The following is a 27,805-nucleotide window of genomic DNA, read 5'->3' on the forward strand; positions in this document are numbered from 1 at the left end:
TATATTATATAACGAACGTTAAAAGTTAATTATTTAATAATTCATTTTGTTTCAATTATTACCATTTATTACTTATACTCGTAGGTCATCTATGGTCACGTACGCGTACACGTAGGTCATATATGTTTAATTAATCGCAAATTTCTTCAAGTGTTTAATTTTTCCAAGATTTCAAAATCAGGATCAGGATTTCTTACATTAATTTCAAATACTACAAGAATTCAGTTAGTATGTATGTCAGCACTAACAGTTTCAGTAAACTTCTAATTTTTGAAGGATTCATGAATAAATACTATATATAATATGTGAGATTTCAGCCTACAAAATATATGCCTTCTTCTACTAAATTCTTAAATTTTACCTAAAAACACGCATTTTCTCCAACCCAATATTTTCTTAGGGTATCCTCCAAAACTCTTCACACGAGTATTGGAGCTCTTAGCGAGGTGTCGTGAGGTCATGAGGTCAACTCGACCGGTCATTGACATTTGCTTATATCGAATAACGATATTCAGGTCAATGAATAATGTCGAGATACTTCGCTTTAACGTTGTCGATGGTATTTTGATGGACTATTTAGTACCTAGATAGTACCTTGATAGGGTACGTAGTTTTCGGGAGGCTAAATCTTTCCCGTAATATACAAAACGTCTCTTTTGAAAAAGAGCTTAGAGTGACAAACTTCTTTATTATAATCTAGATATGTAATTTTTAAAAAAAGTCTAATATTGTAACAGGTATTTATCTCAAAACTCACCTATTGGTAATTTAGAATGAAAGCGAGATTGTTGCACGCCATCTAAGAGACACAAATTTACAGAACTAAAATCACACATACAGTTTAGATTCAAAAGTCACTTAACAACTTCATATTTTCAAGACCTCTTTTTCACATAACTTTAATAAGTACCTTGCCTAAACCAGGTAGAATTAGTTGCAATTAGACATTCCTATCGACGTCAAATGACTCTTTTACTAAATAATATAAATGCTTCAAAATACAAGATGTCGCAAGATTGTATGATATATTATGTTCAGCAACTTTTTGGACCTAACTATATCTGAGTCTTAAAACATTGACCTAATAAACACATATACCATATTTCATAAAACTCAAATTACGTACCACATTTCCTTACCTCGCAAACGCCCTATCCCTTTCAAAGTATGTACTTGCCCATCGATCTCCTTGATTGATGCGTCGCGAAGGAAACGTTCCCGCCCTACATCCAACTTATACTCCTGAGGGAATGCTTGACTGACGTCTAAGACACTTTGATCATATTGAATCCCAACTCGTTTATATGTAAAGCCTTTTAATGGTAGGGGTTTTTTCGTATTTTTCAAGGATTTCTAGGAAATTTTGTGGTTTGCGTGTGCTGTTTTGATGTTAGATAGTGGAATAAATAAGTGTGTACACTATCTACTAATACAAAACATACATACAAACGTACAAGCATACATACAAACATAAAATCACGTGTGTTTCCCAAGGGACAGGCAGGGACGAAATAAGTAACGCTATTTTCTTCTTTTACTTCATTCACATCAATACATCTTGTAATACTAACATAATAAGAAAGGTATGTAAGAGATACCATAATTACTTATGTGTGAGATGGTGATGTTTGAAGATTAAAAATTTTGATGTTTCCGGCGAAAATTCGTGCCAAATATATTATTATAACTTATACCTTTATCTAACTTAAGAACCGATTTAGGATAAGCAACCTTATGAGGACCTAGTCTTGAACTTCAAAACATGGATGCATTTTTAGAGCGCACTTAAGTTAAATAAAGAAATTGTGCATTGCAGTCTTAGAAGAGATATATCAAAGCTTATGTGAAGTTAGAACAACTTTAGTCCTAGGTTAGTACGGTTATTTATGTAAAGCGACTTGCTAGGTTTACAAAACACCAGCTAGAGTGTCGTTAGTCCAAATGCGAGGCTTGTAAGCTTAAAGAACTTTGCCATGAGTCTAACTTCTAACCACACAAATAAAAACTTGTATAAAACTAAGTGATCCTTTAGACACAAAATTAACGTGATTTTTATGTTTTTTTATTAGTACTTAAAGATCTTTCTATAACATTTTTTTGTAACTATAGTTATGGTAAAAGCTTGCCCCAACCTACACTTGGTCAGCGCAGTCGACTCAAAGTCTAACCCCTCCCTCGTTACGGGGGAAGACCCTTATAGTTATTATGAAAAGTCTAATCCGCCGAGCCGTTATGTTATAAAAACCCTTAAAACTTAACTCACAGAAAATTTACGTTAAAATTACTGTAACGGATATTTATTACCGACGCTTCATGCTTGGAACAATTTTACTTTTTATCTTAGATGTTAACTCAACCCAGATCAAAATAATATGCTTCTGCGCACATAGAATACCATTTCCGTTTAATGAAGGTCTTTGTTGAAAAATCCTTTATTTTTGATGACGTCTTCTGTAGCTCAGTGGTTAATTTGGCCACCACGCCACTTCAGTGCGTCGAGAGGTCTTGGGTTCAATTCCCACACGGAACAAATATTTGTGCGATCCATAAATAGTTGTTTCCGGTCTGGTTGTACTTTGTGTCCGTTGTTTGTATGTTTGTAAAAGTCCCCGCGACATAAGAGCAATTCTTAGTGCGGGAGTTCTTTTTTATGAATAAAAAACCTTGATTTTATATTAGTTTATCGACAACAGAAACAAATAGTGACGCTTAAGGCGCTCGCAATCTGAAAGATTGGAATAAATATGTTTTTGCGACAAAATATGTGCGAAGACAAGCATTGTTCGTTTATTTTATCCGACTGGAGAGTAAACATCGTTTGTCTCGCGCTTCGGGCTAGTTATTGGGCTTGGAGAATCGCGGGAAATAAACATAAATAATAATGTAATGTTATGACGACTATCTTATAAGAAATTGCGCTTGAAATTATTCAGAAGCAGGTAAAATAGTAAACAAAATCGACATACATCTAGCAAAATTAAAGTTAGTACCTTGTAACCTCAATTTTTATTATAATGAGAAAACGTAGCACAAGTAAATGTATGATACTTATCATTTAGCGCCAAAAGACCGAGGACAAAATAGTTTTGTCAAAGAGCTAGAGTTAGTTTCTGCAGGTAGGTTTCTTTTTAAATTGTTTATTACATAAAATTTCTGTCAATATGTAGTGTTATTATTGAAGATTTTTGTGAACTGAACAATTATTTTAATCTATATTAGCAATCTTTATAATTACAGTGTAAGTTCATGTTTTCGTATAATTTATCTTCTTCTTACAAGTGTAACAATCCTCTATCTTCATGGCCCCTCAGTCCAGTGTTGCTGGAAGCTTAATGATGTTTGTTTGGGAATAATTTAAAACAATCCGGAACTAATGAACCGACTCACGCGCCAAGCTACCTTTGTTTTACTTCTTCTTTGACTTGTTTCATGTTTCAGATGCGATGGAAATGCTTTGATGGGAGAAGAAATACGGAGAGATTGTACGGTTGTACGCAATTAGGACAAGAAAGAAGGCAATAATGAGAAATGGGATTTTGATTCTGTGATTGGGTGAGACAAAGTTTTATATTTTTTTTTTAAATCGCAGTAGTAATTAATATGTGTATTTAAGCTATAAGTATATGAAGTTTTAATCATAGCTTATATGTAAAAAAAAATAAACTAAGGTGCACAACAGATCTTATGGCAAATATTTTAAATGTTACGATATCTTACTTATTATCCAAAGTTTCGATCGAGTTGCAAAGATCAACGGTCACGAGCAGCCAGTATTGGAGTCTATCTGCCCATGTTCAAGCCTTATAGTTTGAAAGTATTATAGTATAATCTGGATGAAATATAAAGACGAGCATAAAATATGTCAGAAAAGCGCTGCGGGTAAGGGCAGAACAACTAGTATTAAAATAATAATTAAATAGTTTTTATAAAAAAAATTTAAATAAAGAATTATCTGTTACCACATATCGCTCCTTGAATACAAAAGGGTCACAAATCGAAAACTATAAATTTTACAGGACGGCCAAAACAAATTTTTGAAACTGTTTTTTTATAATATTTTATATATTTATTAATTAAATATAAGATGTTAATATATCATTAGATGCGTATTTTTTAGCTCTATCTATCTACAATAAAAACTTTGTAATAGCTGTTACCTATTAAGAAAAAAAGGCATATAAGTCCGTTTTGCATTCAAAATTTGAACCAATATCATGAAAAATATGTCAAAAATTAAACACAGTTTTGCAAATAAAAATGGTTTATTGTACATTTTTTGGTAAAAAACCGTATCAAAAAGTTAAATCTTACTAGTAAATAAAACCATAAGTGAATAGACACCAGGAAAACATTGTATTAAACAATCTAAATTAAAAAATCTTTACTTATTATTAAGTAAGTAATATAATAGAGATCAACTTTGTGCGTAACTTTCATTATTCAGTAAAATTAAACATCAATCATCATCATCAATCAATGGGTAACGTGACGGGTAGACTGAGTGCAGCAGGAGTATTAAAGAAATAAGATAATAGAAAAGTTTTATGAGTTTAATAAACCTTTATATTTAGCATTCGTGGATTATTCCAAAGCTTTTGGCAGCATCAATCATTCCGCCATAAAATCATCACTCCATAACCAAGACCTTCTTAAAGATACTATGTAGAATCGAAGCTCCATACATCAAACTCATCAATATACAACAATCTCTCTAAATCCAAAGAAGCGTGAAACAGGAAGACCTGCTATCTCCCAAATTACTTACCAGCACCCTCGAAAAAAATTTCAGGAGCCTGGCGGCAATCAAAAGGCTTTGTTGTTAGTGGCAAACAGTTAACAAACCTTCGTTTTGCAGACGACATTGTCCTCTTCTCTTCCTTTGCATTGGAACTCGAATCAATGCTCAAAGATCTGAGCACGGCAAGCCTTCAGATTGGACTAAGTAAGAACCGCACAAAAACCCAGGCTATGACCAACAACACAAAACGTAGGGTCGAGGTAGGCGGGCACGTCATACACTATGTCGACGAGTACACTTACTTGAGCCAGATAACCTCTTTTAACAACCGACGGGACAAAGAGTTGGACAAACGTGTCACAAGTGTCTGGAAGTGCTCCTGGTCCATGAAAGAGCTAATGAAAGGTAACCTTCCACTGTCACTAAAGCGGAAGCTCGTCGAAATGTTTATACTACCCGTCCTAATCTACGATGCCCAAACATGGTCCCTTACGGAAAACCAAAAGTAGAAACCGAAGGTTTGCCAGAGAGAAACGGAGCGTAGTATATCAGATGTAAGAAGAACAGATCACGTCCAAAATTCTATACTGCGCTCCCAAACTCGCATAGCCGATTTAGGGAAGAAGACCGCCAGGTTGAAATGGAACTGGGCCGGCCACATTATCCGCATGCATCCGGAAAGGTGGGCCCGCATATCTACCAACTGGATGCCAGAGGATGGTCATCGCAGACGCGGGAGACCTAAACGGAGATGGCGGGGTGACCTAGACGCATTTGAAAAGGACTAGTCGGATCTTGCCGCTAAAAGGGCGATTTGAAAGAGAAGGGGCCCCCCTTACCTTTCCCTGCATCAAAATGTTAAATTTTATTTCGAAAATTTTAACGGAAACTAAAATTATTATCATGCCAAACGGCCATATTTATGGCCTTCCCATTCTAGCATTGCTAAAAATAATAACTTATTCCACAATAATTTAATGCAAAAGGGACGTATTTCAAAATATGCTACTGTTATATTACAAAATATAATAACAAATACTAGTGTTTGAATGCAAAACGGTCGTTTCCAGAAATATGGCACTTTTATATTACAAAATATGGTAACAAATACTATAGTTAGAATGCAAAAAGGACTTTTTCCAAAATATGGCAGTTTTGTATTGTAAAATATAATCACATTAACTTGAAATTTTGCACCCAACACAGACGTATTTTGGATTGTGGCACTATTTCACGCAACTGACGAGCATTTGCGTTGAATCTCCGGGCGCAACTCACAAAGTGGTTGTTTTGCACTGACATTACCTGTCAAAGTCAGCTAATGCAAAAAGGGCAGTAAGTCAGTGCAGCCATAATATAAGCAAAAATGATGGGGGTTTTTTTTTTACTATAAAATATAGTAGGTTCAGGTGTCATTTTTGCAATAAAACGATTTTCATTTTTTTTTGAGTTGTGGCCCTTTTGCATTGAAGGAGCGATATGTAAAAAATTCTTTTATTTCATAATCGTTATACTAAGCTATTATTTAAAATCCTCAGTCAACAAAACCTCATTTCCCGGTAGATGTCGTTGCAGTTCAGTTATGCAAACGATGCTCTCGGATGAGCTGACTCGTTTACAAGTAAAATACAAGCACTTGTAGCCAAGAATTATGGTGATAGCGCGGTTAGATGCAACTGAAATATTTATACGTGCTTGTACAATTTTGAACCGACTTCTTACTATGGACTTCAAAACGATTTTAAGTCGGTGTTCCGTTTTAATTGGAGATGTTTTGACGTTGTTTGAGATTTTATTGAAAGAGCTACTAATCTCAGTTCTGTTTGTTTTTGAACCGACTTTAAAAATAGTTAACTGTAATGGTAGTTTGTTCGATGATTGTTCAAAATTCTATCTAAACTACTGATCTAATTAAGATTGTCATTTTAAGGCATATTTTTATATACACATGACACGCTTAAAAGTAGTAATAAAACTTATTGTGATTTTTTCATAAAAAATAAAAGTAGATATTAATTCATAAAGTCACCTTTGATGTAAAAACATGCAGACAGAAATACACATTTAAAAAAAAAATCGACAATGAATTCAATACATGTATTCAGTACAAAAGCTTGTTAAAATATCACATAAATAATTCAATTTGTACCTAAAACACCGAGGGAATAATTTCAGAGTCATTGATGCAAAGTTATTCGACAAGTTAATATTCATTTTTATAACGCCCAAACTTTCCAAACTAGGTCATCTACGTATCATAATGCATGAGTTTGTAAGAAACGGGTCTTTTGGGACTCTTAGCCGACATTTTGGTATTTAGGCGTATCATATTTTGTATCATTATGTATAAATATTTCGTATTTTTTAAGGATTTAGTAGATTTGTTGTAAAAATCGTATGTAAACTAGATATTATGGGTATTTTTGAATAGTCATCTCACTCTGTCCGTATTTATCTATAACAAATGATTAAGGATGAGTAAAGATTGTTGTGCAGTTTTATTCATACCCATATAAATTAATTAATAAATACCTTAAAACACCAATTCGTGTAGTAAAAAATAGTTATTATACATAAACATATTATTATGACTATATATTTTCTGAACAAACACTTTATTTCAAGGTCTTCATTTAAACAGTAAGCCCTTAGAAATTAATAATATTTTTGGAGAAAAGATCTATGGATATCTAAAAATTTCGCATTTTTATTTTTTTTGGTACCTAATACTAAAATATATGAAGAAACGTTCAACACATAAATAAAGAAGAAAAACGTGTTGTAATAAAAAGCAATTTCAGCTCTGTCTAGCCAAACAAAACGATCTAATTCATTTAAACGCAACATCAAAATTTCTTCACCAAACACGAAATATTTTGTACAATCTATACTAATATTATAAAGCTGAAGAGTTTGTTTGTTTGTTTGAACGCGCTAATCTTAGGAACTACTGGTACGATTTGAAAAAATATTTCGATGCTAGATAGCCCATTTATCGAGGAAGGCTATATTACAGGTTATATAACATCACGCTACGACCAATAGGAGCAGAGTACTAGTCAAAAATGTTACAAAAACGGGGAAAATTATGACCCATTCTCTCTTATGTGACGCAAACAAAGTTGCGCGGGTCAGCTAGTAGTGGAATAAAAATGTAATAAATGTGAAAATCCCGTTGTAGGTAGTTTTGTCACAACACGTCTCTGGAGTCGGTGCTCGACAATTGTGTGACGTTCTTTTGACGTCAACATTTCGTCCAAATTGCATTGCTACTTGTTAAAAAGGAAATGTTTTTATAAAACAAATAAATATTTGATAACTACGTCTAGTTTTCTAACAAGAGTTTGAAAAACTTTACTTGTAAGATATTTTAAAAGGAACTCTGTATAATTCTAATTAGAATTCTAGATAGATTTTTTTTTTTTAATTCAAGATTTAGACGCGTAAGGTAAATTCTCAAATTGGTAAATCTAGGTAAACGGTTTCTTTTAATTAACGTGGACTGTACTTTTACGTGGATTGTTAACCAAGATTGAAATAATTTTTCATACACGGATGATCTCGTCTCTTCAATAATGAGTAGATATATAAGCTTTTGGGAAATAGTATTAGAGTAAATACAGTTAAAATCACCTGAATCAGGTCATAATTCTGTAAAAATATCTGTTGAATAGTTTCACCGTAACGTTGTTGTTCCTAAGAAATGTTTTTCAAGTATATATTCGTAGAGTTCGTTACAAAACAGTGCAGAAACGTGGACGGAGGGACTTGCGAGAAAATGCAATATAGTTCCCGGAATAACTCACTGCGAAGACGTTGGGTAAACTAACGGGACGCGTTCAAAGAAGCACGTGAAATAATATAGGTACAGTAGGTTATAGTCTGACGTAAGATCAGGCTGTAGAAGCGCGTACTGAGAGATTGACGTTTAAAACGTACTTATTGCAAAAATATTTTCTACGACGCCCGCTAGAGGCGCTGATCCGCTAATTACATAAAATTTCCGGCCGGTTGTCCATTGGGGCTAGTGCCCGAGAATCGTCCTGCAGACTATAGTTTTAATCTAAATGGCTAGTTAAATATGGTCTTAGCTCAAATTACACCTATAGGTTTAAAATAAATATTCACGCGCGAGATCGTTCGGAGATTAATCTTTGGTTTTACTATGATTTAAGCATTATTTGTTTTTTAATTATCAAAATGATGCCTCCATTGCAATATACGATAAAAATAAGTTGGTCATTGTATTGAATTTTAGTAGAGTAAGTATGTTACAAATAAATAAAGACATACTGAGTAATATTTGTTTCGTATACCTTATTATAACTTTTACTCGCTAGTTTAAGCAGAGGTGTTTATGGATATGAAAAGGATCAATTAAAAAACAATCTTTTAGGAAAGGCTTAAAAAAATAAAAAAACCTTTCAAAATAAATGCTTCAAATAAATTTATTGATCACAAATCCACAGTTTACATTGGCGGGATACAGAATCTCCTAGCAACCATACGCTTAATATCAGGATGACTGTCAATAATAGCCAACATCTCTTCATGCGGTGCATCCTTATTCCTCGACAATAGGAATCTATGATGTCCTCTCATCGAACATCTTTGATAGAACATAAAATTCTCATTCACACGATTATAAATCTCAACTTCGTATCCATACCAGATGACATTTATCAATGTCTTAGGATCAAAAACAAAGTATTTCGCTTCAGCCTCACCGGTGTATAATCCGATTTTAGTAGAAGTATAACTCGAGCCTTTATACTCTTCATATTTCACCGACTTCTCGTCAATCGTGAATGGGAAACCGGCACTGTCGTATTTGTCCTTATATGCCTTAATTTCTTCTGAAGTCGGGATAGTGAATGTTGAATTTGGGCAATGTTCTGAAGGTAAGTTCATTCCAAATAGTGTGAATTCGTAGACCACGTACCAAAGTCCGAGTAAGTAATCTCTCGTGAGAGGTTCCTTATGCGTTTCTATGCATTGCTGAAAGAGTTCTTGCGAACCGAATGCGACTGTTAAAGTACTCAAAATGATGATTGCGCGCAACATGTTGAGTGAATGTTTCTATACGATGAAATGTTACCAATTTATAGCTTGTTTCTTGATAATAATATAATCTGGAGACAAAAGGTTATCTTGCTTATTAATGTGTATTACTTTAGATAAGTTATCGAATGAAATTATTTTTTTATATCTTTGAGCGCGGGTCATTTATAATGACAGTGATTGTGTGATTTACATATGATATTTTCGGGTCAGTGAATAAGATTTAAATTTCAATACAATCTCTGAGAAAACCTTATTAGAAAATCTCTGAAATTACTTTTTGGCCCGGCCCAGGACTCGAGCCCAGGACCTCTGCGCGAAAGTCGCTACCGTACCCACCGTGCCAAAGAGGCATTCGAAGGTCTACAGTAACTGTAATAATTGTAGCCATTATGTACGCGCAGTAAGGTATTTAGAGGTATATTTTCGCAATTAAATTACTTATATTAACTTTTCCTCCATGACAAACAATATTCGAACATGGAACGAAACGGAAGCTAATGACGTCATAATTTAATCAGATATGTAGCTAAAATATACTTCTGTAATAATAATGTTATCAATAATCTGCCAATTGCAAATTGCAATGTAATTGATGTATAAATCAGATTCCTAAATCAATTCATATTAATTTTGTGTAATGATTTCGCATATATTTTTGAGTTATTTGAGTGCATTATCTTTTCTAATTACTTCGTATTTAATGTTATCAGGATTGAGCTAGATTTTTCTAGCTATTGTATTAATCTTCTTCTTATTGTATTAACGTTGCAGTTAGATTTTAATTGAGACGTTTACACAAAAAGTCGATTAATTCGTAATATTATTTTACGTACTCAGTTTTAGTATGTACTAGCTCTTCTCGAGACATTAGCTTACGTATCTTGCGTGATAATCCAGGTTCTCTAAATGACGTTCAGTTGTTTAGTTTTTTCACGTCATTAAGGGAAACAAATGACATTTGACTTGATTGTGTAACAAATGCCAAAACATCCAGACTTTCCCATTTATAATACTATCTAATCTTTACTATTGAAACGGTTTTAAGCACTTGGCTGTAACAAACGTATTCTTGTTGCACCTCATTTGGTACAAAAGTTACTAAACAAATCTCCAAAAAACAAATGATCGAAACAAAAACATAACACTCTCGTATCATGAAAGTTACAAATGCTCAAGTTATGAGTCACAGTCGTGCGAACAACATGCAATATTCAAGCAAGCATACATTATTCAAGGCCACGTCACGCAACAGCGAGAGAACGGGCAAATTATTAACGGAATTTGCAAAATATGATACTAAACAGTCAAGTTTTATTTGCTTAAGGTGTAAGGAAAAATGTGTGAAAATAGGGCACGAATGTGGAACATAAAAATGTATTTATGGAGTTAAATAATGTTGCTATCTCTTGTTTCAACGGCATACAGTGGTTCATCGTAAACCTGAGATTTTTTAAACATTTCTTTAAGTAAAGCACAACCAGTACAAGTTCCTACATTTTTTGCCATATACGTGACCTTTGCCCGGTAATGTGACAAAAATACTTAAAATTCGGTTTGCCCCTCATGCGAAACAAACCCAGATACTGCCGTAACAAAGAACTAAAATACTACGCTAGTCTATAACCTAGATAATCATTAAAAAAAGGAATCTTTACCCCACAGTCCACGCAAGCGAACTTACTGACATATTTTAGTATAATAATAATCATCAAGCTATAATCCTAGACATATGTCACCCTCATAACTAAATACATTATAACACTACCATACAATTAAACTACCATCAAAACTAATCTTTTAATAACTAACGCAAAAAGCACAACAATAGCATACTTATCTCGTTTCCCCAAAAACGGGTAAAATGCCCAAAACGGGATTCGAACTCGTGTCCATTGTAATTTGACGGGTGATCCGATAATGACTTGTCGCTGTCAATCATTGGGTAATAAGCGTGTTAAAGACATTATATTAATATTATGTGCTATATTTTAGAAATGCGATTCATAAATAATAAAAAGAATGCGACAGTTTACTTCTATTTTGTTGTAGATAGCAAAATGGAAGTAATAAAAAAATTAGAATAGAATAACTTTTAAAAATGCATAGTAATATAAATCGTTCTTCAAATTATTTGTGCAGTAGAGATTTGCTTTTAGTTTTGATGTTGTGTAATATAAGCTGTGCGTCTACCCATGGATCTGTCTGATCATAGAATAAAGACGGGCATGCTATCCTGACCTACCTGAGCTACTGCAGCCTTTACCAACTCCTCTCCATAGTTGTGTCTCACAGCCTCACCCTGACTTATATCTCAGATCCCTATACAATTAACCGTCACTTACATCTTTGTACTTCCACATCACCGCTCTAATTTCCCAATATACTTAAAATTCCCAAGGAGGTTAGACGTCAGGCGACCGGTTGTTAAAATGTGTGTCCCACTGCTGAGCATAAATTTCCGGTCCTAATTAAAGAGTTTGTCCAGCACGCTAAGTGCAATCTAAGAATAATAAGAACTCTTTAAGCTCTCACGTTTAAAAGTTTTCTTTACGGTGGTTTTCTTTGTCTTTTCTTTCGGTTGAAAATATTAGGCACTTGTAAAGTTTTAAGTTCATGGAGTCTATTATTATCTATTACTAGTCCTTAATAATAGGCAAGCTAGTGCCATATAGTCTTATGATCACTTTAACACCAAATAGTCAAGCACCTTAGAGCCTTATATGTAAAGTTTGCCGCTGACAAATATATGTATATAAAAACCTGAATATATAGCATAAGTGCACCGAGACCCGTAGGCTGATGCATCTGACAGTGGTTTGATTGATATAGCTAGGTATTTTATTTAGAAAAACAAAGAGTTATTGATTATCATGTACTTAAATCGTGCATGGGAAGTCTGTCGGGACAAAAAGTTTTTAGTCTATAGTAATAACTATCCATAATTAACTTCCTTCTGTATATTATGATTTAAAAACTTTATTTATTTAATAATTGATATTCCATTTAAAAGATTGTTCATCAATATTAATATTGGGGTGGAAGCGATTAAGAGCAAGCTGCAACTATCGACAGCGCTGTAACAACTTTGTTCTCGACAGTCCGCTGATAGTTTGTGAACTACGATCGATACGTATTTTAATTTTGTATTGTTTAAGACTGGTAGAGGAACATTTTAGGAATATTTTTTGTGTCGTTTGCCTTAATTTCATACGTTGTAAATGGATGAAATATGAGAAAATCTGTGATTCTCAAGTGAACTTAATGCTCATGAAAATTGGTTCTTCGGTTTCGCATACAAGGAGGCATGTAGATTTTTTTATTTATATTGTTCGCGAGGAAGTATATACGGTTAGAAAGTAAATCTCTTCATTCAATGGTTGCCTGGAAGAGATTGCCACTGTGCGATAAGGCCGCCAGTTGTACTTTTATTTTATTTTGTTCTAGTTAATTTTATGTACGATAAAGAGTTTTTCAATCATTAATATATACATACAGGTGTATAAAATACACCCAAGTTTCGAAAATAATAATTAAGATAAAAAAAATTGTCCCATGTAATAGGGGGTGAACTAAGAAGAAAATACCAATTACACTTTGTCCGACTTGAGGATCGATACGGAGAACTCATAATAAATTAGCAGCCAGAAATCAAAAACTCAATATCTCCAAAAAATAATCGAGTCTTTATCAAATCGAAGCAATAAACATTATCATGTCATCAAAAAATCTGCCGTTTTACGACTGCCATTGTGAAAACGTATTCGGCTTATAAAAGAATCCTTTTGCAATCGTCGGCGAAAAAATACACATATTTGTTCAGAGATGTTTATCTTTGGAGAACAAAAAATACGCAATCCTTTACATGTTTACAATTATAGGTCAACAATGGAACGAGTAGGGTAAAAAATTGTACCTTTTTGGTAAGATTGTAGATCGGTATAATTGGCGGTATAAAAAAGTTTTGTTGAAATTGTTCGATGTGTATTGATACATGTGTGGTGATGATAGAGAATTAGTAAACAGTAAAAATAAGTCTAATGCATGCATGGGAGGTTTATTTCATTACGAAATACAACTCGTATATCGTTGTTGTAGTTGTAAACAATATCAGATTTATTAATATACTGGTAAAACAATAGATGATATTGGTTGAGTCACAGGTTACAGCAATAATGATAATAATGTAATTGATTTATATCAGCTCCGGTTAGGTCGACGACGTTTGTTTCATGTTTACAATTTTAGGTTCAAAATTAATGCTTCTATACTGTAGCTCGATTCTCTACTACTATCGACTACCGACAACCGAACTGTCATCGAGAAATTTTGTATGAAAATATGATCAGCGCCTCTGACGGGTGTCGTAGGAAACATTTTGGCAGTACATTCTAATTGTCAAAATTTCGATAGCTAGCCGGTTGTCGGTAGTCGATAGTGGTAGAGAATCGAGGTACAGATATTTTGAATTTGAATGATTTCTATTTATTATACTTTAACGATTTATAGTAAAGCCAAGTTGTGATGAAGTTCAGTATGAAGATAGAACTATGATTAAACTAGCAATTTTTGTTTTCGATAGTCAACCCCTAAGCAGATTAACTCCCGGTTTCTGAGTACATTTAGTGGTAGTTTATCTATTCGATAGCGTTAAAAATCATATAAAAAAAACGCTATTGAATAGAGAAACTGCCACTAAATGTAAGTCGGTCATGAAACATAGAACGCGTGAGTTACATAGTTTTGATTGCCTCCGTGGCGCAGTGGTTTAGGTCATCACGCCGCTACCACTGCACTGTGTCGGGAGGTCGTTTGTTCGATTCCCACACGAAACAAATGTATGTGCGATCCACAAATCTATTGTTTCGAGTCTGGTTGTACTTTGTGTCCGTTATTTGTATTTTTGTAAAAGTCTCCGGGAGACAAGAGCAATTCTTAATGCGGGAATTGTCTTCTATAAGAAGAAGAAGAAGAAAAGATAGCCTAAAAATAAAGCACAAAACTGCGAAAAAAATTAAACTGACCTACTGAATGTGAGCCCAAGACCAACAAAAACATGAGTGACAGTAATCAAGTTTATAAACGTTGACGTCACAACGGACCATTAATTCCAATCAGTTGTACAGTTTCTGGACCATTAATTTAAATTCCCAGCGGCCATGTCGGACCTTTTCTTAAGTAATGCCTTACTAAACAATAATATGTTTTAGCTAGAAGTTTGTTTTTATAAATATACAGCTAGATTACTTAATATAAGAGCAATATTAAAATAAAAACTAGATATTTTATAAGTCGTTAGCAACCATTATTTTAATCTTTTTTATTTTATTATTTTAAGTGTTTTTCACTATACTAAAGACGCGTTAGGACGTGCTAGAAAATTGTGCTAATCTTGACAAAAAAATCAAATATCACATCTCAGAATGTTATATTACTTTGTGGATTTCGTTATGAGGAATATAACTATTATTGTTATTTACCCAAAAATCGGATCAGGAGATGTACAATATTGTGTATGTATGTCACAGAAAATTATCCAAACATGTTTAATTAGTTCAAAAACAATTCCTAGAGAATTACAAAAAAGTATTTCAATCATCCGTTCCCATATTTCAAATGAAGTAAGTAATTACGAATAAACTCAATTTACCTAGTGTCAAATTAATAAACTTTTGGGTGTTGAAGTAATAAAAAACCAGTCTAAAGGTTCCCACTGAGAGTAATTAGCACAATTGAAAACTCCGGATTTGATTTAGGGCTTTCCAATCCAGACAACTTTCCTTTCGGTAATACCCAGAAAAAGTTATATTATGATTTTAAAATATAAATCTTTGTTAATTAAATAGTAACTCATTTAAGTTTAAAAATAAATCCTATATTTATTTTTACAAGAAAATTTTATTTTAGTAAGACTACGCTTATTAAGTTAAAATAAATAAAAATAAAGTTAGTTTATAGTCCCAATAAAAGATAATTTAAAGAACTTTAAGCATGGAAATAATAAATTAATAACAATAATAGAATTTCAGTTGTCTTCTTCATTCTTATATGCCTTATAAACGTATAATAACACACAAAGAGATAGAAATTTACAATTACCTAATATTATAATAAATATAAAAATCGGAAATATATGCAAACTATATAACCCAAAAAAAAACACAAACTGTTTGTGCATCCATGATAAAGATTACTTAATTCACAATAAAGGACGTATAAAATTATTAAATAGAGCAATTAAACTCTTAAACTTAAAATATAAATCTCATATACCTTAATAGTCTCAATACATATCAAAAGACAACCAAATGTAACCCTATATAACCAAACCGGTTTAGTAAAAGATTTATAAACTGCTAAGCTGAATATAAGCCGCGTATTAAACTGTATCAGTGAACTTTAAATACACTGTTTGCATTGCAATATTTCTATATTAACGTTTTATAAAATACTTGTAATAATTCAAAGGATAATATAGGGTGGTATTGAGTTAAAAGTTTTAAATGTGTAGCAGTTGGGGCCAGTAGGATAGCGAGTTGCGTTTATATTGCGGCGGCTTGAAGTACGGTTAACGTTTTTGTGTTGTTTAGGTTTTAAAGTATTTTGTTTTTAGCTATCTCTGCTCGTAAAAGTTAATAATATTAGAATATTAGTAGAATGGGCATCGTTTTTACAAACGAATAATATTTTTTATGAGAAAATTTCTTTTTGCGACTCTTGACACAAAATAAAATATATTAAGGCTGATTATTTATAGGACACAGATAGTTTGTAACCTAGATAAATACAAAAGCAATATTTTCACGGAGACGAAGTTGCGTGCAGCATGGCTTACATTTTTTACAGTCTATATTTATTAACTATGAGTGTATTGTTTGAGCCATCATATTTAATTTTAGAACTACTGTAAGCCAAAGTAAATCTCATTAGTCACGAGATCTTAATTAAAAATTTTCCTATCAATCAAAATATCAGAAGATAATGTAACGTATGCAGTAATTAAAATGTAATAAATACAAAACAAATGAGATTAGATCAGTAATTGTTTTAATGTTATCGCCTACTACTGTGTAAGATTCCATCTTAAGATTGTTTTCTTAAAATAATATCGACAATCAATTAATTTGGTCTCATGAGGAGATTAGTATATTAATTACTTATCATCTTATGCAAACAATTAAGATTTAAACAGAGATAAAACTCAAGATTCTATATTAATTTTATCCAGGCAATATCGAATAACATTCATCTGTGATTGTCAAAGTGTAGGTATACCTAAAGCATAGTCTGCTGTGTTTAAAGCAGTGATTAGCAAAGTCAAATAATATGAACTGAACAAAAATATATCTAAGTAAGAATAAAATGCATAATATCTGGATAGATCTGATCGTCAAAATAATTAAATGGATAGAAATCCATATAATTGTCGTCATAAATTGACGATGGAAAAATCTTACCATATTTCAGAATAAGGATATTACCATGTTGTGATACCGCATAGCATAGGATATAACATCCAATGTCTAATTATTTAATTATTTTTGTAATGTTATCTATGAATGAATGTATGAAATTATTGTAATTTATTGTATTGTTATTTATTATAATTTATTATATTGTAATTCATGGGATTCTGTAATATGGTTTTGTGCCTGAAATAAATCAATTTATTTTATTTATAGCAATTCCGCTCACCGCTTCCGCGTCCGCTTTTTCTAGAGCTGCACACCAACCAAGTGTGAGAACTACAAACAAAATATGAATTGATAGGTTAATAAATCGCGAGCGGATACGGGATCACAATCCAGCGGATATTTGCACATCCCTATCGCTATTTTAACGTCATGCCCTTTGGCATACTTTTTTGCGAAGATGAAGTTATTACATTGTTTGGTTTTGAACTCTTTTGTGGTGCTTTGGTGATGTACAAGTTGTTATGTGCATTGTTGTGAAGATTATATGAAGGTAATTCTTTGTGACATTTGGAGAAGCACACGGAAACGTGAGTTTGGTGGTGGTTATATTGTTTATGCCTTAAAACTTCTTTTTTAAATCATACATTCATTTAGATTAAGTACCTATGATGGTCTTTGTTTTGGCTATGGTGTTGCCTGTAATTTTAATATTGTTATTATCATCTATTTTGTGGTTTGTGATGACGTGTCCTGACCAAGGTATACCTAATTAAGGAAGTACGAGTAAATAGCGGACCCTGTGATAAACACATGGAATAAAAAGAAGAACTACAGGCTGTATTTGTGAAAGTAAGCCCCTTACTTATCATAGATACTTACGTTACGATTTGCTTAAACTGCACAATTTCTTAAAAATTATAGATACCATAATAGAAAGATAGGAAGAATTTCATAAACTTTGATGCTTACAAGTTTTCTAAGCTATGCATTTTCTAAATGTGTTTATATCTAGCGGGGCCCCCTTAGCTAGAGCGATGAAAGTGATAAGAGCGGTTAGGTTAGTTTGTTTGTTTTATTGTTATCTTATTTTCTTTATATCTGATATTACACAATATGGTTCGAAATAATAAAAACGCTATGTTCCTAATATCAAAAAAGTTTTTTCTGTTTACATACCATTGCTACCGATATACAAAATAACAATTAATTTTGAATTTGCTGACCATACTTTTGTGGTTGCCCCGTGTTGCACAAACAGACTATTTTGTATGAAAAGTTTATTTTTTTGTTTAGGTAGAAAAACCGCGAAAAATTTGGTAAATAGTGAATAACTGTGAGGTACATTGGGAAGACATAAGAATGGTCTGCATTTTATGCATATGTTAATACAAATAACAAAGGGCCCTGCTGGCTAGACAAAACTTTGAAACTTAATTTCTGGTATATCATCACAAACTTTTAAGAACAAATACATGACTAGAAAGGTACATTGGGCCAAGTTTCGTCTGACATCACTTTTAAGTATCTCGGCCTGATAACGACGAAGGGCCCCGCTGGATGGACATCAACTTCAGAGGTCATTTCTGTGGATACAACGGAGGTACATTGGACCATTTCATTATATTTGGTAGGTACATTGAACGAGCTAACCGCTCTTATCACTTTCATCGCTCTAGCTAAGGGGGCCCCGCTAGATATAAACACATATTTTCTAATACCTGTAAACTGGAATTTAATACAGTTTTATATATCAAAATCGAATTTCTTAGAAACAAATATCTGATAGAAATATTTGATATCGGAAGAGCAATGTTCGACCTCTTTGAGTGAATATTTTCTAGACAGCTGCATATTTACTAAAGAATTGAACGGTTCTGAAAGCGTCCATGTCTGTAGTCTGGGATTGAAATATTTTCACTCCGATTTTACATTGAAATGGATTTATTGGTTTGAGAGAATATTTTCGTGAAGTTGTTCTTTGTGTATTGGGGTTTTGAAAGGATTGTATGCACGTTATAGGAGTGATACATTTAAATATTCTTCAAGACGTGTTATTGATGAACTAATGTTGAAGATGTATGCTTTAATAATTAAACTGACAACCACTTAGCACAATATTTGTCACAATAATGTAACTATCGAGAAAAACAACGTGAGCTATTATATGATTGAATTCAAGCATACGTGGGTTGATACTACTAAAATAAATACATATTATTATATAAGCGCATAATATCATGCCTTCTCCCATAGAGGTAGGTAGAAGCCAAAGTATTACATAATAATTATGTATCACTACATATTATAAGATGAAGTTCCGAAGTTGCGATGTAGGCGCGAGGTTTTCACCAATAGATAAAGCTATATCTTAACCTCCAAAACTTAGCCCTCTTAAAAATATCACTGAAAGTTTTCTAGTAAAAATTTCCAATACACATTTTTTGTGGTACAAAATCGTGTGGATCCACATATTTGGAGTATAACCTAAAGGATTACGTCGCTCGGTAGTGGAGGGAATCGTGTCGAGTACAATACAATTTTCAAGTTCACTTGCTTTGAGATCAAAACAAATCCTGCTATGTGCCACAAAAATGTTGGATATTTTTCTTTCAAAACTTTTATACTTTATCATCATTATAGTATTTATCGAATATTAGTGTAAGAAAAGGCTGACCTAGATCTTCCTTACATTAATATTCGATAAAGGCTAGTAGCTAAGTATCAACAGCCGCGCGAATCGATCTCTGAGGTTAAGCTACGCTTGCCGAGGTTGTTCTGTGGATGGGTGGCCATATTATACATAATGATTTCTCCGGGTTCAAGAAAGCACGTAAAATTGAAGGCTCCGCGAGATCTTTGACAGTTGTTAGCAGTAGTCAGAAGCTTGAAAGTCTCACAACCAGTTTTACCGAGGGGTACCGTGTTATAACCCAGGTAAATTGGTTATGGAGGTCTGATAGGCAGACCATGAAAACGCTGGTATCCAGCTGCATCCAGTAAGACCAAAACAACCCCACACGCGCTAAGGTTATTTTAGCGAGGTGACCGCATTAACCACTGCGCCAAACGTGTAGTTGAACAGTCATTAATTTGTGGACAGCTTACTTAAGTAACTACGAAATTAATCCCATTTAACCCAAAAAAGCCTTGATCCCCATCAAAATACTGCAACTCACACAATTTATCACTTGTTTAATCCAATTAAGTTATTATACTCTTGTTGATCAGTTCAACGCTCTGCCTAGCTTTGAGCCTAGGCTGAAACCTAGACAAAACAATATAATTGCTTGCATTGTCTAGACCGGCTTAAATGAAATATTATATACTGAGATAATTGTTTTTAAATTTGCAAAATTGTGTTTTCAAAAGCTAATTTATGTAAGAGAGCTTGTTTGAATAAAGATTAATTTGATGTAGTTGTGTATTTTAGTAAAACAATATGCAATTTTTATAATATTTTTTATATTATAAATTTTATATGTTTTCTTTTCCAAAAGTTATGTAGAAAAAAATATGAATTTAAGACATTGTATACAAATTAATTAATTGTTTGAATTATGATGTTATTCAAAGATTTTATAGTTCTATCAAAATACAGTCATTCTATTAATTCTTAATAATTTCATGTTTATTAAATTATAAACGATATGTAAACTTTAACCTTCAAAAGAATCTACAAAAAACAAATATACCATTTCTGACTACGAAAAAAGTAATTAAAATTCATGTCTACAACATTGGGATTATAGTCCAACAACTTAGTAGAAAGTATTGTGAGCGAGATACACGGGCAGGCGAGATATGTATACATATGTAGACTTACGCAGCTGATGGTCGCCTGTTTGCTGCAGCGACTTTAAGTAGGAAGTAAACTGTAATCTCAATTATCCTTAAGGTAAATCGTGCATTCCAAGTCTTTGTACTAAGTTGTCGGACTATAGTATCAACTTTTTTCACCGAACTTTGATTCAAAAATATTCATATCCATTATTCAGTCGACCTAAGCCTAAAATATACTAAATCATGATAGCTAGAGCCTTTTTTATACCGAACTCTTTTCTTTTTTCAATTTGTAAGAATGGGGTTATATCAGTAAAGTTCGCACTCTATCTATTAGGATTTACCAACGGTTATCGGGTTGTTGAAGGGTTAAGATAATACGTTAGGCTTTGTAGGCCTACTATGGTGATTTTATACGAAGTTTCCTTACGATTTAAATCGAAATATGAAAGCAAACCAAAGATTTACTAACTCTCGGTTTCTGAGTTACATTTTGCGGTAGTTTATCTATTCAATAGCGTTCTTTTTATATGAGTTTAAACGCTATTGAATAGATAAACTACCGCTAAATGTACTAAGTAATCAGCTATTAGACACACATGTCCAAGGGATGAAAAATGTTGGTTTAATGTTCGATTGTGAATTATGATAGATTTCGAAGATTTGGGGCTGTATAACCTATTTGCTAAATAATATTATGATAGCAAACGTATGAAAACCACAATTAAAATTGCATCCGATTTCTGGCCCTCCAGAAAATGTCACTTAGATATACTAGGGCCGAAATATTAAACAAATTTCGTTCGAACATAGTTTGGAAATTAATGAAATCAAGAAAAAAAATCATGCGAAATTACGTAAGCGGTTTTGTTTTCGTTGAATTATAGTAGGCCTCCTGAAAAGATTTTTTTCAATAGTATTATATAATAGTGATAGGCTTTGTTCATGAATGATAGTTTCATAATTTTAAGAAAAATGAAAATTGAATTGGGACTTATGTTTTATTTTATTTTTTAATGAAAGTGTCGATACTGATTTTATGAGATAATATTTTATTCTCTTATTTAAGACACATTTTCTGCAATGGAATTTTCAAAGAAATATAATTTTGATATCGCCTCAAAATAAGATTATGTATGATAACGTGGTGATCCAACGTCATGATATATTATTTTTAGAAACTTATAAATATTTGATAACATTTTCTCATATAATTATTTTTCTTGTTTCAGGTAAGCAAGACTCCAAGATTTAATTTAATTTAAAAAAACATATTTATATTTCCAATAGTACAAATCCCAAAGTTTTGATGTTTGTAAGCATGTTTGTTATTTAATCGCGCCAAAACCACTGAACGAATTTTGATTTAATTTGGTAAACAGATATTTTATGATACACTAACACATGAAACAATTTTATACCCATAAATATTTTCATGCGGATGAGGCCACGGGCAGAAACTAGTTTAACGTATGACACAAGTACAGTCGAGCACAGTGACCGCTAAATTAATATCCGAAGGGACGTCCGACCACGGAGTACACTCGCGCTCACAAGCGGTTGACTGTCCAATTATAATTGCTACCTCTACGTTTGAATGACGATAATTGAATTGTAAATGTACTCATATTTAGGTATATTGAATGGTCTAGATTTTTAGGTTATTAGGTCTTTAGTTTGGGTTTCAATTGTGATTATAAGCATTTTAAGCAAATGTTTTTAGCAAATGTTTGTTTGGATAACGAGGTGTGCAAATTAATGTAAATGAAGGAAACGAAGTTTGAAATTATTGGAGCAAGCGGTCCTATAGTCCCTGCTTAGCCCTGTGGTAGAAAGTGTGATTAAAGGTATGCATATTGTCTATACTGCTATTGACTTACGTTTACAGAATAAGTACCAACATTTCAGAAATATCTTAGTAGTTAATGTCACATTACATTTTCTTTATGAAGATGTCTATGTAGTAAATCCTTAGTATTTTTCATTTTAAACGCATTACAGGCTATTGTTACATAATTAATCGTTTATTTCCAGGCTTATTTATGTCTCTAAATAATATCCACCGAAACTGCAATGTCAAAACAACACAGAAAATGTAACGTTATAAAACATATTTTTGTTTTGAATATAATCTCACGTCGGCGCTCTATAATCCGTGCTCCAAATCCGGTTAACGGATGAAAACGCACAACCACGTCACGTCACCAAACCGTACGTAATACTTCACGTGAAATAAAATATTTTGCTTTTATTTGTTTCTGTTTAAAAATAGCACCTAGTTTTTCTGAATCATGGTGAATAAGGTACTTTTCCCACTTGTAAGCATCTTTACCGCGATTTTCTACCACTATTGACCATCGATAATCGGTTAGCCTGCGAAAAAAATTGTATAAAAATCGGTTCAGCGCCTCTAGCGGGCTCCGTAGAAACTATTTTGGGCAGTACATTTTAAATGTCAAACTATTGATACTTGATGGTTCCAATTGTAGAGAACCATCGAGGAAAAAGTAGGTAGGTAGTCAGCCAGTTACTATTGTTTTACCGACATTAAAATTCTACAAACGCTGCAGCCTGCAGCTCGATTATAACGAGTATTTTTCAAATAGAAGGTTACTCCCCATAGACGGAACATGCCACTCTGACCTTATACAATTTACGTCTGTAGGTATGTATGTTGTTTTACAAGGTTTTTACGTGACAGTTTCATTTATACACCCAAATTAAAAACCTGTCATCAAAAACTACACGACATTTTGCAATTATTCTTTCATACATACATTTATACAGTTATTTTAATCTTCAACAGTTCACAACAATTCACTTTATCATAACGCTCATGTATTTCAGACGTGTACATTTTTCATTAAAATCCCCCACGAACGCGACAAAACATTGTCTGAACGGAATAGTACAAAATGTAACGTTTTCTACCACTTCTTTGTTCTCTCAATGAATTATGGATGTTCTGGGTTTTTATCTCGTTTTCTTCTTTGAGGCTGTTAATTATACTGCAGTTTTGGTTAACATAGCCTAGTTATTGCTATCGCCAATTAAAGCTTTTTTGTATGAATGATCAGCGCCTATAACGGGCGCCATAGGAACTATTTGGCAGTACATTTTAAGCGTCAAATATTCGATACTTGACAGTACCGACTGTAGAGAATCGCGCTACTGATCGGCGACAATAGAAATAATAAAATAGAACTATTTTTTCATATAATTTTAAACATCAAAATAACATGAACGGCTATAAAAATCGTGCTATTGTTCAATGTTTAATTAAAATCTAATCTTGCACTAGAGTGTCTACTTTACTTGTACTAGTGCCGGTACAGGCCCGTAGTGCAGGCCCGTACCGCTAATTATAGACCATACTAATATTTATTTAATTTAGTATGTAATTCAAACCTCTCTCCTAGCGTAGTAGAATGTTTCAGGCCGAGAGTTTAGCTTCAAATATATGTTAGCATTCTATAGCATTTTAACATTTTACATTATGGTTTCCTTATCTAAAATCTCTAACCCTCTCATTCATAAAAATGTATGAAAGGCTTATAAAGTGTTTTGTTTCTTTCCCTCCTTAGCGAAATGAAAAAGAGAAAACATATTATAGCAGCTTTTTAACTAAAATAGGTTTATAGTGTGTTTATGAATAAGAGGGTAAAAATATTACTCATTACGTTTCAATACCTACTCTACCCACACGTGCAGCCCCGCCCACCGAATCATGTGAGTGACGTCACAAGTCATACACAAGTAATGCAAGCAACGCCTGCATTTAATAGTTTTATTCACACACTAGGGGTCGTAGATCAATTGACTGTCAATTACAGACATGATTTGAACTATTTTAGATCGTTTTTGTTTGTAATGGTTTATAAAATTTATTTTTGTAAGTGTGTTGTAATAAATTGTTACAATTTTTCTGTTACTATAAATTTTGTTAAGGCATAAGACGTTAAATATTTATTAGATCATTAGCGTTAGTATTTACCTCTTAGGCACGGGATACACTATGCAACAGATAATAATTTATATTATCATCACATATTATTGTTACAAGACAGAAAAAATTACCTAGCTAGTATTTTTTTCGTTTGTTCAAAAGATGAATATGATTCATCTACTTACCCTTATAATTTTGTTAATAAAGGTAAAAAATATATTTTAATTCACGTGTTTCATACAATAGGCTTTTTTGAATTAAATATTTAAATAATAATCTCAGAGTATGTAGAAAATCACATTAATATTACCTACAATCAATTCAATAAACACATTACAAACTGGATTAATGGCTATACTGTGTTGAACAAAAACACAAGAAGATTGTATCTATTTCATTTAATACTAATGATCAAAATACTCACTGAAATGTAAATAATGTAAAACCATTATTTATATTCCAATGTGTCCTTAGTTGTTTGTGTACCATTTTAATATTTATATAAAAAACATTTTTAATGAAATATACTCATATTTCATTGTGTCACAGCTGCTGGAATAGAGATGACTAGGTTTGTTTTTGTTTGTCTGATAATTATTAAAAAATGATTAGATTTTTGTGCACAGTAAAAAAATACACAGTGACTATGAAATAAAGAACCTACTCCTTCTTGAAGTCCCTTAAAATATGCTATCAAGTAACGGGTGGGTACGTTTTTTTTAAGTATCTCGATAATGTAATCCTTTACCTTACGTTTACTTACTAAGTTGGTCTACTTAATATGTTTTAGCGAAAAAGCTTAATAATAGTAGCTATATAACTTTAATATTAATTAGTATCGTTCCCTTTTGCTCTGTTAATAGCCTATAACGACTACCACTTGCATATAAAACACAATTTAAAAACAAGTATAAAATTGATCTCATTAAAACTGCTCTATTTCTTCCCACTCTATTCACAGAGTGTGGTCCACCAGGTAGCGAAATACATCAACTACCAATCGTATATCTAACGATTATTTGAAACACCGTATCGGACCCACAGAATAGCACTTAACACGCAAATTCCCCTTCAAAAGAATGCTCATTCACAAAAATAACATTGAAAGACTATTCAAACAAAAAAAGCAATAAATTATCCATTCGGATTTTTACCACAAATAAGGAATGTCGAGGCGTTTCACAAAAGATTCATTCAAAAATTTTCGAAGTGTTCAATGAATGAACGTAGGGATGAAAAGATGAATCGATGAATGGATGAACAAACGGCGATAGACAGACTGGCGTCGTTTATATTGCTATTTGCAAGCAATTTTTTTCCCGTCTGGTCATTTTTTTCTTCGGTCAAGTTGCCGCTTTGAGAAAGTTCTAGCGTTATATTTTTAGTGGGCAATTGTTTTGTAGAACTTTTGATTTTGGCACAAGTGGATAACAATAGGATTTTGACTGTTTTTGTTATGGCACTTGACTTAAATCCTATTATAAGTAAGAGTGGGAACGCAACAATTAGATTTGATTTGAAAGTTACTGTGTTAGAGAGTACTTATTTTAATGAATCGACTACATACTCAAGTTTTGATGCACTTGTTTAAAAAATAATAATAAATAAATAATATAAATTTAACCCATTAATGTCCCACTGCTGGGCAAGGGTCTCCTCCCGTAATGAGGGAGGGGTTAGGCCTTGAGTCCACCACGCTGGCCTAGTGCGGGTTTGGGACTTTGCATGCCCTCAATAAAATGTTTTAAACAAATTTTAGGCATGCAAGGTTTCCTCACGATGTTTTCCTTCACCGTTGGAGCATGTGATAATTATTTCTAATATTTCTAATACACACATAACTTCGAAAAGTCATTGGTGTGTTGCCTCGGGTTCGAACCTGCGACCACTTGCGTGGGAGGTGTCAACTTATACCACTCGGCTATCACTGCTCTTTTAAAAAATAATATTAATTGAATAATTTAAAAGCCCAATTGGTAGCTTGCTGGTGTATGGCTCAAAAAAATATTAATAACAAAGAAGTTGGTATTAATTAAATCAATATTTATTGCCAATTAAGATAACAGTCATTAAGCCACATCAAAAGCCTTCGGGCCGCTTGAAAAATAAATACTTACCTTAAGAAGTAGGTATGCATTATAAATGAACACTAACTCATAATTAAATCTTAATTTAGATTTAAATAATTCAATAACAAAAGGTCGTAAATAATTTAAAGCGGTATTCTATTTTCGTCTCAAACAACATAAATCACAAAGGTACAGAGAAAAACATCCCTTAGAAAACAAAAGTATCCATTTACATTACTACCGCTGTAAACCGAGTTCCTTCTTACTTTATTTTTATTGAATGTGCTAGGTTTCCTAGCTCTACAGCCTTAGATAAATATCTGTTATACTAGGTACTATTTTTGCCCATACTTGTTACAAGCATTTTTTCTCGAATACGAAATTATATAACTTATTTTTATATGAAATTATATACTTATTTTTCTTTTTTTTATACACTTGTTTTCTTTTCTTTTTTTTGTTTATTTTTGTATAATCATAAAGCCAAAATCGCGTTGTTTCAGTATAAACATGCTTTTAATGTGAATATGATAGTGCATAATTGTACATGATACGCCTGTAAATATGACATGTTGGATTAATATTTTTTTATTATCTCAAGTAATCTACGCCAAATTATCTTTCCATTTCAATCAATATTTATCTCAAAAATTGTATCTAATATGACTAACAAGCATTCTATTTTCGTGTTCATAAAATACTCTTTTCTTTCACAAAATAATACGCCGTATCATTGATTTCAGTATTCCTGCCCATTTGTACGTAACATAAAAATACCATTCCATTTCGTTTTCAT

Source organism: Anticarsia gemmatalis, chromosome 10, assembly GCF_050436995.1.
Source record: "Anticarsia gemmatalis isolate Benzon Research Colony breed Stoneville strain chromosome 10, ilAntGemm2 primary, whole genome shotgun sequence".
NCBI lineage: Eukaryota > Metazoa > Arthropoda > Insecta > Lepidoptera > Erebidae > Anticarsia > Anticarsia gemmatalis.